Here is a 9,702-nt window from a genome sequence, read left to right on the forward strand (position 1 = left end):
TAGCAGAGCAGGCTACTTTGCAGTCACATTTATAGTTGGTACAATGAAATGTTGATGGGGTAAAGTGTATGTACCCAATGCCAAGCTGCAGGGAAACCTGCAGATTCCGATTACACAATAACATGGTTTAAAACCAAAGTTTGGTTCCTTGTGGTGTAAAGCAGTATTGCTAACCACTGAGCCATCCTTCAGACAACAAAAATATATGTGTATTGTACTTTCTATACCAAACAATGTCACCATGTGTTTTACAGGTAATATGTGTCTAAAAATGTCCCAGTGGCTCCTATCCAGGGTAGAGAAGGGTCACCACTGGAGAAAATGAGAGGTAAGGAAAGAGATCTGCTATCATGTTAAATCAGAAGCATCTCCAGTGGCATCTAAAGAACTTCCACAGTGATAACACAGCCAAACCGGCACATAGCTGCCATTGTGATCACCTTTCATCTTAGCTATATCCTTCATCAAAGCCACAGAGCTTACTGTCTCTCTCTTTTTGCAACACAGGCTGGCAGAGATTCAAAGATCTCTCCTGGCAGCATCAGTTGCAAGGAAGATACTAAACCCTGACCAGGATACTAGACCAGTGGAGAGGACATCTAGCACAGGCCAATTCACATGCTCATTGAAAAATGACAGAGAGAGAGATTTTGGTAATACGGGCAGTGTGCCCCCCTAGTGGTTAGTACTGGAATAATTCCTACTAGGGTGACAGTCCATTCCCCACAGATTTGCAAACATCCAAGTTAATGTGGGAAATTCAAGGTCACGTGTGAGTCGTTATCCTTGGAAACTCCTCATGTCAAGGTCTTATATGATTAACAGGAATGCCCTGCCTTGGGTTATTCATCAACAAAACTCTGAAATTACAGGTTGTAAAATGTCACAAAAGCTTTGGGCAAAATGGCACATTTGTTAAACAATCAGATGAGAGTTTCCACAAACAAGAGCTGAAATTGAACTTTGTTTTGTGAAAATGTGAAGAAACTGGATAGACCCTAAAACCAGGGGTACTTGAAGACAGCCCAGAAAGAAGAGTTACATAGAATTGGAGAGGAGTGAAGAGTGTGTGACCAAATTTGAAAGATGGTATAATGAGAAGGCACAGGTTTGATGGTCGTTGACCTTTTATGAAACCTCATCCTTCACTGTGTCCCAACCACTGGTCACCTTTATAAATGTGAACAAGCAAGTGACACTAAATTCCAGGGTTCAAGGTGTAAAAATGACTAGTGCATTAACTCCAGAATGTGTGCTGATTGAAACTGTTCTGCTAGACATTTGTAGTGAAATCAATTCATTTAATTGTTTACGACAAATAGAAGATATGCCTTTCTGCATGTCATCAAACCTATTTGGGCAGAAGTGGACATCCATAGCCTGCGATCAGTTTTGTCTTTTTCTTAAATCCATGTGCAGCCTAATAGTCTTTCTGGACATCTTGAGCCCACCTGCTACACTACAACCTACTGAAATGTGTGAGAGGGGGAAACATTCTGTATTGCGATGCAGAAATGCAGATGTTCAGCCTGTTGTTCAGAAGTTGGCCAGAGTTCTGACCCCAGTCCTCCATTTTCCATGTTATTTTTCTTCAACTCCCACTATCTGGAGCTGGGGCTTTGCCATCCTGATTATTTAGAAGTTGCATGATGGAGGGGCAGGGGAAATAAAAAGAGAAATATATTCACATACCTACAGAAACACAGAGCTATCTATCTACATATACTGTATAAAATGCTAAGGGTTGTGTCTGTCATTCACGTATTACTTGCAAACCCCTAGGGCTAGAACTAGACCTTAATCATAACCTCCACAAAGTTATCAGGGTTCATATCTTTCTAAAGAAAATGTGCATTGGGAACATGATCAAAATGGTGACTTGGCAGAAACAAAAAGAAGAGCAACAACATCTGCTGATCATAAAGTAAGTTGCAGAAGCTGATTTTGTGATAGGTAGAAGAAGAATGACAGCTCCATCATCCACTAAGTATCAAGCACATGCAGTGTGGCAACCTGCTGGTATATGCAAACTACAGGGGCTGGAACACTGATCTTGAGAGGACTACCAGTGGTCTGCGGGTTACTGGTGTGGTCTTCAATATAGAAATGGTATTCATTTTATCACAGGCAGTACTGACATCTAGTGGCTAAAATTATGTAGCCTGTCACTTCAGATTTTCACATTCCTTTAGAGTCTTGTAGTTCTAGGGTGTTGTACCGTGTTAGCCATTATGAATGTAGAGAAAAGCCAAGCAAAATGACACCTTTTACTGGCTAACTAAAAAGAATTCAATATGCAAGCTTTCGAGGCAACTCAGGCCCCTTCTTCAGGCAAGATGTCATATGCAAGCTTGCATATTGTAATCTTTTTAGTTAGCCAATAAAAGGTGTCATTTTGCTTGGCTTTTCTCTTTAGAGTCTTGGAAATGATTCTTCAAAGCAAAATGACATGGCATTCATTAAAGTAGTTAACAAAACATTCTTAAACCCATTTAATCCAATTCAGGGTCACTGGCGCTGTGCTGTTCGTGGCAGCATAAAACAGCCCTGGACAGCGACTCCAAAACATTACATCCAAATAACCCAAAACCAAAGAATCGCAAATTAACCCAATCAGCATGTTCTTGGGGATGTGGGAGGAAATCTCATACAGACACCAGGAGAACACACAAAGTCCACACCACAACAGCCAGGTATGGGGTTCAAACCCAAGATGTTTGGTCCATGCAACAGCAGCACTAACCACTGCATCACCCACTATATAAAGTAGTTTCGTTGGCAGTGTTTCCCCCTATTGGCTAACTTTGGCAACTTCAGTCTTCATCACTAATTCCTGGAGAATCCAGAAACGTCCATCCATACATTTTCCAACCCGCTGAATCCAAACACAGGGTCATGGGGGTCTGCTGGAGCCAATCCCAGCCAACACAGGGCACAAGGCAGGAACCAATCCCGGGCAGGGTGCCAACCCACCGCAGGAATCCAGAAACGTGTTCCTCCAAAATATATAAAGTCATAGGGCAGACATTATCACTTCCTAAGACTTCTCAACCATCTCCCTGCATGACAAATTCCAGAAATGTTGAAGCTGGTCCTGTGAAGTGAAATGGAATGAAAAAGTTGGAAAAGTGTTGCACCAGCATTTTAAAATATCACTCACATCACAAAGAGTTCAATGAATTAGAGAAATGACGTCTCACAGTGATGGTCATGTTAGACAGATCAACATGTCATCTGAGGAACAGCAATATGAAACCATCTCACCAGAAGAGATTTCATTCAGATGCCAGGGCACGTGAGGGGTGTCATTCCTTGTTACCTCACAAGGACACTACGTGTATACCTTCAGTTCTGTGCGAGCCTTCAAAAGTGGATTTAAATGGCAAGCATTAAGATGGCTTACTGAGGGATAAAGTGTACAGAACATCTGCAGAGATGCCGGGTTTCACTACAAAAAAAAAAAAAGCATTAAAGGACAGCAAAAATGTGTTAAAATGGAGGCCTTATGTGATGTTATGCAGTGAAACACACACTGACCGCTTGTGTTCTGACAGTCCATTCGGCTGCTTTGCTGTAGACACTTCTGCCAATTACAGGGGAGCAGGAGACAATTCCACCAGGACTTGGTCCAGAGCACAGAAAAATCCTAGAAGGGACTATATTGGTTCGCTGCCCACTGACAATGGGCATCAACCCTTGTTGAAGCATCATGACCGAGATGGACAACAACTTTCTAGTGCAAAAAGTGAACAGTGTTTATTAAAAAACATAGAATTAAAGTGTCGCAGTGCTTTAAACAATATGTAAATAATCCTCCAATGAAAGCATATCGTCAAGGTAGCAAAATAAATTATATCCAAATAAATCTCCTCCACAACATATTCCATTTTCTTTTCAGGACACTGGAACAAATCCCTCCTGTGACAACTTCAGCATCATGGTCTGCCACCTCAATCGATACCTGCAGGACCCTTATCTTAACAAACCGCGATACCCTTTGAGCCAGTGGGTATCTGAAATTCTCCTCTGCTCATTCAAAGTAATTCAGCAGATTTTAATTCTGCTGCACCACAGAACTCCTTGACAACTATTGGTCCTACACCAGACCTGATCCCGTCCATGCTGACACTCTTGGTATGGTACAGTATACACCCCCAAACGATTCTTTTCTTAATTGATATTTTCTTTCCTCTTCTGTGCATTTTCTCTCTTCTCCTAGCACTTGCCACTTCCGATTTATGCTTCAGCAATCCCAGTTGACACTGGTTAATTACTGGGCCACTTCCATAATAATTCACTAAGACAAATTTCCATGGCGGCTAAGCCACCAGGACGTGCACTAAAATGACTAAACTCGATAAATAATTTGACCCTTTAAAACACACCATGACACAGTCTGTCACAGGGACACCAGTCATCAAAGGACGGATTCAAGCACACATCTACAGCATACTCGTTTAAAGATGGCCGACTCATTGACTGCAATGACATGCATCTGTATAATTAAAAGGAGCACAAGAGTAACATTAGTCATGTCAAATAAGTCACACAAGGAAAACCAAAAACAACAGAGGAAACAGTCTGGTGGCTGGGGCAACCTCAAGGCCACTGGGTTGCCACCCACTCATTCACTGACTTGGCGCAGTTGCATTCTGATTTGTAGGTCACTCTGAATAAAGAAGAGTAGCCCGGTGACTAAAGCACTGGACTGTAAACTCCTGAGCTTCAGGTTCAGTCCTCATCTCTGGTGCACTGTATGACCTTCAAGAAGTCACTTGACCTTCTGATTTTACAATTATGCAAAAAGCAGCACCATATTTGTGAAGTGCCTTGGGGTGGTGTTCTCTGTGCAGAAGGTCCTATGTAGAATAAAGACCATGCATAGGACAGAGATGAGCAGCAAAGAATGGGGAGACAACTGGAGACTCTTCTGCTTTCACTCGCAGACACAGGCCTGCAACTGTAGCTGTTCATAGACAGCTAGATGTGCCGATTATGTTCTCATCCATGACAGAAAAGTGGAACTGTTGCTATGGAGACCGAGGAGTGGAGCGTGTGCAAACTGACATAATGTCAAAAAAGCAAGGTGAAGCTTGACCAAAATTAATAGCACAAAGCTTCTTGAGTGGGATTTAGCATTGAGATCACCGGCACACAGCATGTAGTGTATGAATGAATAATACTGTGTCACCTTCCATGGTGGGGTGGCAGATCCTGGGTCTCAATTTCATGCCATGTCACTGTATGTGTGAAGTTTGTATGTTCTCCTCATATCTGCATTGGTTTTCCTATGACATCTCCAAAGACGTATGTGTTAAGTTGCTGAATGGTCCTTTGTGTGCACGTCTGAGCCCTGTGTTATAAAGGCCATCCATCCAGTGCTGTTCCATGCCATATACACATATCACTGGGATATATCCTGACTCTCCGTGACCATAGACTGAAATATGTTTTGAGTTTGTGATGTAATCTGCCTATTTGTATAAGTGGGATATCACATGGAGGATGCTATCTTCAGGTTGTGCCTCTCACTCACTTCATCCCTTCTCATTACATGGCATTGCCGTCCCTCATTTTCCCTGGCCAGCTGCATCTCTAACTGTGCACATAAGTCATTCAAGGTCAGTCAATTGACTCATACCTACCATTCATTTCTCTTCACTTTAGACTGGTTTAATGGCCCCAGCTGTGTGTTTAACTTTATTGCCTCATTGTTTATCTCTTCTTTTTACCGCTGTTTGCTTCCTCCAGGGTCTACTGGCTCTCCTCAGATCAATAACCACTCATCTCCATGCAGCTCTTTAACTCTAATCTTTGTGTTTTCTGAATTTATTCAGCCGTCTGCTCTGATCAACTGGACACTAAAATCAGATAAAACAGGTTCATAAAGTGGAAATCCCTAAACACCATTCCAGCTCTGTTTGCTAGTTGTTTGCATGAGCCTAATAATCATTATGGACTCCCGTTCTCCTACTCATCTCAGTATCTTGTTGTGGCTTTTGGTATAACAACTGCTCTGCTAACTTGCTTCTTCTGCCTGTGTGAAGTGACTTCAGAGATATTGGACATCTTGGACTCAAATGATGAAAGGATTTCACTTTCTTATTAGACTGACCAGCATATATTTATTGTAGGATGGTCAAAATGACTGAGGTGCCCAGTTGACCTGTGACTTTGTCTGTTAAAACTGACCACCTACCCTCAGATGTTCTTCTCAAATGTTGATGACAGGTTTTTTGTTTTTCTCTTTTCTATTTCTTAATTACAACTTTTGTGGACATACTATATATTGCGATGAGTGTCTAACCTAATTTAGGTGTTCATATATGTACTTGGTGTATGGTTTACTGCATTATAGCTAGAAACTTGTGCAAGTGTAATGAGTACAATAATAGGAATATAGTAGTATGAGTATAGTGATAAAATGCATTACAATAAATGCAATGTATATGTGTCTGTTATATGCAATTAGGTATGAGATTTGTAAAAGCAGTGTTAATGTCTGTGATGCACCACCTGTTGGAATGATAAATGTGGTGCATTTTATTACTACAAATGGTTATGAAGTACCATCTGTTGGAATGACAGAGACATAGCAACCACATGGACACACAGATACATTTACACACAGACACGTATCCTTTTATTAAGGTGGATAATGTTATTATGGCTATGTGTACAGAATGTAATGAAATTCTTACCTGCAGGTGCTAATCAACATGCAATGTGTACTAACTCGTAACAGACAGTAAACGGAAAAATGGAAAAGGACAGGTATAACCGTAGTCAGTGAATGGGCAAAAGGTCAAAACCGGGAGTCAACACAACAGAGTGACAAAAGCAAAACGAAAACTGAAAAATTGGAGTTAAAAAAACAAGAGCAGAGAATCAGTAACTTAGAAAAGCAAAAATGAATATTACAGAGAAACAAGGTTTTAACCTTCAATCTTGGATTTCCTGGCACTGCTAAGGATGACCTTTAAACCGTTGCTCTGATGACAACTCAAACAAGCGTATTGCAGTGTAGTCTGGGAAACATTGTCAAGGAAACAGCAAATACAAAAGCCTCTAAAATTGTGGTGCCCATAGGGAAAACAAAATGGGGTCATAGCAAAGCATAAACAAAATACTGTACTGTATATGCATCTAATATAAGCCAGATACACCATTTCTGACCAAATAATTGAAATCATTGCATGTGCAAACCACAGATTCCATGTATAGATTGCTGGGAATAGGATCAGAAAAGACACAATACATTTATGAAAATGAAAGATCACAACATGTCTCCTCTGTTTAGTGCCATGATTAGTGAGCATAACTATACCTTACCTCAACATTTCTCTTTTTCTTACTTGAAAAATGTCACAACATACATTTCAAAATTATCCCTAGAATAATAACACCTGCTAATCCTTCCATTACCCATCCAGGATGACAAGTTACAATTTCCGATCTGACCATAATTAACTTTACACTCCTAGGTGGCAAAAGTAAAACATTACAACTAAACGTTTGTCTGTCCACTGCTAACACTGTTTCACTGTGTGACTCTTGTTTTGCCACCTAACCTGTCAGTGCTCCGACTGTAGAAAAAACAAGACAGGCATACGTAATGGGCCCAAATTGAAATGGTTCTTATTATTGAAAGGCACACTATGAAGTAAAATGTGTTTGCTTCTTAAAAATATATGGGCTTCGACTTTTATAAAGCCCAATGCATGGGTGTAACGGTGTTGAAAATACAAAGTGCTCGTTAATGAAACTGTCCTCGCTATATTGGCAAATATAAACTTTAACCAATACCCCCCTGCCAACCCTCTCCCCAAACCAGTATAGTTCTACTTCTTCTCTCTCTGCTCACTATGCAAATCTTCACACAAACACTTCCTGAGGGATGGAACTTTCCCCAGACCTAGTGTGCTGTCTCAGTGAAGCCCATCCTTCTTTGGCATCTTCTGCAACTGTCCATATGTCTTTGCCCTTCAGCTAATTATCAGTCATCTCTTCGTTCTTGCTGTCCGCTCCCTCAAAGGAATTGTGACTCCTGTGGCTAATGAAATGAACTGTAATGCAGAAGGTGTTGGCTGAGTGTCCACCATTTACTTACTGTGTAATACCAAAGACCTGTTAGGGCTTAACTTGTGAAAAATATGGAAAAAACTGCATTGCAGCTATAGAGAGGCTTGGGAAGATATGCTAAATAAAAGAAATCTTGCATATGGAATACCAGGCAAAACGAACATGGGCTAATGCACTAGTCTGTAAGGTTTTGAGTTCAAATAAAGACAAGTTAGAAAATGCATGTATGGTGTAATATTCACATGCAATCAAAAACTTAATTAACTTCTTGCCAGTTGTATTCTACAATATCCTATATTTAAAAATTGAGGCTAAATTGGCTTATAGCAGCTGAAATAGCATTCATAAACACCAGAATCCAACTCATCATATATAAAAATGGCATTGATTGATGTACTATTGTTAGTTGCGCAGGGTCTGTGGTTCATTGTACTCCATGCTTCTCAAACGTAACATTTTTGAAAGAAATACCTGATGGAGAGGTAAAACCTATATTGAAGTCTCCAGCTAAAGTTATTGGCTACATTGGACCATGATGTATAGCAAGTCGTTGTTGCTTTTTATATTTTTGACTATAAAATATAGTGTCAGGGAAATATTGGATCATTATGAACTGCAGGTAATGCAGCAGCAAGATTGTTTTTAGTGTAATGTAGATACTAGGTACATGTTTATTTATTGTATGCATAATGTGTCACCGATCCAAGCTAATTTCTTCTTCCATTCATTACCACATAAGCTAAGGTGCTTACTTTTTTTTTACATTTACAGTGCCATCTCTACTCCTGTCCACTACTCACTAATTTTTATATGCTGCCATCTAGCGTCCTCTATTAATATAATATTTTAGACGACAGACTCTCTGCCACTGGTATCTACTATATTTTTCCACTGATGGGGAGGAGAATGTCTCTGTAGCAATTAGACTTTGAACTGGAAACTAGTATGTAATGGGATGTTCCTGCGTCCTTATTTGAAAACTTTGATCATCCAGCAGCCATTCCACCGGAACATCAGAACAGGTAATCCATCTGAAGCTAAGCATTCTTGGGGCTGGCCAGTACTCGGTTGAGAGACCATCTAAAAAATGGTTTGGGATGCTGCTGGAAGTGTTGGTGAGGCCGCAGGAAGTGCTTACCTGACGGTCAGTGTCTAGATCCCAGTGCAGTCACGGGAACGATGGGCTGTAAAAGTTAGCATCATAAAACTGAGGTCCTAGCTCGCTGTGGTCATAAAAGATCCCTGATCATTTTCGAAAAAAGTAGGGGTGTTCTCTGGTGTCCTGGCTAAATTGCCCAGCACGGCCTGGGTATTCCGCCCCCCTAATCGTTCCCTGTCCGTTATTGGCTAACTTTATCTCTCACCTCTTCACCGCCCAAGAGCTATTGGATGTTTGAGTGCACTTGCACAAGGATTGCTGCCGTTGTATCATCCAGGTGGGTGCTGAAAAATGCTAAAAAAAAGTGGATGCTATCATCATCAGTGGTGGTTGAAGTGGTTTCCCACTGTCTATAGAAAGCGCTTTACGTAGGTTTTAAAAACGCTATATAAGTGTAAATAATTGTTATTGCTAAAGAGTAGCTGAGATGACTTTAAAGTACCTGCTTTTTAGCTTCTGGC

At 40.7% G+C, this 9,702-nt stretch overlaps 1 protein-coding gene across 1 annotated transcript in view; it reads right to left on the reverse strand.

Moving 5' to 3' along the window:
• Positions 1–9,702, reverse strand: part of pop5 (POP5 homolog, ribonuclease P/MRP subunit) — a 270,905-nt gene that overhangs the window by 35,384 nt on the left and 225,819 nt on the right. The window lies entirely within an intron of this gene.

Source organism: Erpetoichthys calabaricus, chromosome 18 (genome assembly GCF_900747795.2).
Source record: "Erpetoichthys calabaricus chromosome 18, fErpCal1.3, whole genome shotgun sequence".
Classification (NCBI taxonomy): Eukaryota; Metazoa; Chordata; class Cladistia; order Polypteriformes; family Polypteridae; genus Erpetoichthys; species Erpetoichthys calabaricus.